At 44.9% G+C, this 2516-nt stretch overlaps 1 protein-coding gene across 2 annotated transcripts in view; it reads left to right on the top strand.

Moving 5' to 3' along the window:
• LOC137631137 (tRNA endonuclease ANKZF1-like) overlaps positions 1-564 on the top strand; it is a 406209-nt gene extending 405645 nt beyond the window's left edge. For both annotated transcript variants that reach the window (XM_068362804.1, XM_068362805.1), the window contains exon 15: positions 1-564. This exon is cut by the window's left edge and continues 409 nt beyond it. The gene's annotated coding sequence lies outside the window, so the exon portion shown is untranslated.
• The last annotated feature ends 1952 nt before the right edge of the window (positions 565-2516 follow it).

The raw sequence follows: 2516 nt of genomic DNA, 5'->3' as shown, positions 1-2516 counted from the left end.
CCTAGTGACTCTACGATTCTCCAAGTGTTGTTATCAGTTCCATTCAAATTTTTCAATTCCCTTTTTCACCCTATTTTTCTAGACAGATTGCTCCAGTGCATCAGACTCCCCTATTCTATAGTCAATATCACATAGTTTTAAGTTATCTTTTCGTTCCTTGGTTTACCAACTTTTCGAGTATCATCTCTTCGCTGAGTAAAAAAGCTGCTGAGGGAGGTGGGGTGGGTGTCTCTTTAAAAACACTTACATTAGTGCGGTGGTCTTCCCAAGATATTTTCAAGATGTTTCACAATGACTGCTGATGGAATTCCTCAAAGGCTTTAATGTTGTGCTGGTAAGCTGCCCTAGTTTCAGAACCATGTTGCTTGTTCTACCACGATTTTGTTGTCAACACGTAAGTCATGATCATCAAAGTCACTCTTGTGCAGCTTTCTGAAAGCTGCATTTGCACATCTTAGATGATATTGAATTTCCTCATCTACATGTATATTAACGTTTGAGGATAGATGACTGCCTAAATAAGGAAAACAATCCACAATCTTAAGTTGTTCCCATACTAACAAACCTTGCGTTATTTATGTGGATATACTTTCGGCAGAGCTGGAAGACAGCCATTAGATTCAAAATGTGAAGTGGCAACCCTGTCTAACCACTTTAGTGGGTAGGCAGTGGGTGGCTGGGGGTTATCCAGCTGCCCATATATACTCTGAGCTGTGAGCTACATCACTTTTTGCTTTTGGCTGGTAGACAGCAGATGTCTGCGCTTTCTCTTCAAGGCGTAGCCATTTATCACTATTGCTTCATGCTCTTTCTTTTTCTTTACAGATGTGACTGTGTTTTTAACATGACGCTCCATTACAGTAATGTGGCAGTTTTCAGATGTCAAGGTTTGTCTCCACGAGTTTATCGGAAGGGCTGCTCTGCCCTGACAACTCCTCTAGGGGGTAACCTCTCCCTTCCACGGTTTGGGCTTTTTCTTTTCCCCCAGAAGGGAAGAATTTTTAATTCTCTCTGTTTCTTCTTCAGCACTTATAAACGACATCAGGGTGCGAAGTCAGTGGCTGTAGCAGCAGCTGATGTCTTAGGTGTCTACGAGGTCTGCCTCCCGTTCGTCCTTCCGTCGACTCAGCGATCTGCATCTCTCTCTCTCTCTCTCTCTCTCTCTCTCTCTCTCTCTCTCTCTCTCTCTCTCTCTCTCTCTCTCTCTCTCTCTCTCTCTACAGGCAACGTTTCAGCTCGCGTATGCAATTTCTGCCTGTTGAGTATTCAAATTGTCAACCCACGGCTTGCGGATTATTTTCTCCTTAACGATCACGGTGCCAAGACTCATAATGAGATCAGAATTTATTCTGATCAATGATTGCAGGGGCGAGACTCATCAACTCGTCTTCCTGGTCGGTCTGGATGTTGTTCATGACAATTCAATGATGAGTTCAGAATTTATTCTGTTCAACGATCGCAGGGACAAAGACTCGTCACCTCGTCTTACTGGTCAGTTAGGATGTCATTCGCGACAATTCGATATGAGACACCCGCCTGGGCGTCGTTTTTGACGATCAATGATCGCCACAGAGATCGTTGGCTATCACGATTTCGACATTCTTCTTCTTGAAGACGACCCTTCAGGGGATTACTTCAGCAGGATTCCTGTTCGGGAAATCCCTTCGGGAATAACTCAGAAACAAGCCTTGGCATTTTTTTAAGCAACACTCTATGCTAACCTTCAATTTGAGATAGAGTTCATTAAAGGGTAACAAGAGTGCTGCTCGGAGGTTTGCTTCCAGGTGTGAGAAATTCTCCTTCCGAGGGAGAGTCTCTACACAAACTTTGAGCACTCTCACGAGCTATAAACTCGGGATCACAAGCAAGACGCTCACTATCGTGAGTTGCACTTTCTCGGTTGTGACGCTAGTCTCTACACAACCCTTGAGGACGCTGACGTGATCGTGAACGAGACGATCATTGATCGCCATAGAGATCATAACGATCATCAGATCGTAGGCTATCACGATCTCGACATTCTTCTCCTTGAAGACGAACACCTGTCCGGTTTCAGCTTTGGGGGATTACTCCAGCAGGATTCCTGTTCGGGAAATCCCTTCAGGAAAAACCCGGAAACAAGCCTTTGCTTTTTCTTAAGCAACACTATATGCTAACCTTCAATTTGAAATAGAGCTCATGAAAGGGGAACAGAGTGCTGCTCGGACGAGTGAGACGTTCACGATCGTGAGTTGCACTAGTCTCTACACAACCCTTGAGGACGCTGACGTGATCGCGAGCAAGACGATCAATGATCGCAACAGAAATCTTAACGATCACGATATCGTAGGCTACGTTCTCTTGAAGACAAACAACCCCTGAGTACTCTCACGAGCTAGATACTCTGGATCACGAGTGAGACGCTCACTATCGTGAGGTGCAATCTCTCATGACCACGATTGCGATGCTAGTCTCTACACAACCCTTGAGGATGCTGACGTGATCGCGAGCGACTTGTGATTATGATCATGAGCGTT

Source organism: Palaemon carinicauda, chromosome 39 (genome assembly GCF_036898095.1).
Source record: "Palaemon carinicauda isolate YSFRI2023 chromosome 39, ASM3689809v2, whole genome shotgun sequence".
In the NCBI taxonomy this organism is placed as follows: domain Eukaryota; kingdom Metazoa; phylum Arthropoda; class Malacostraca; order Decapoda; family Palaemonidae; genus Palaemon; species Palaemon carinicauda.
Note: the sequence above shows the minus strand (reverse complement) of the source record. Positions and strands in the feature narration are given on the sequence as shown.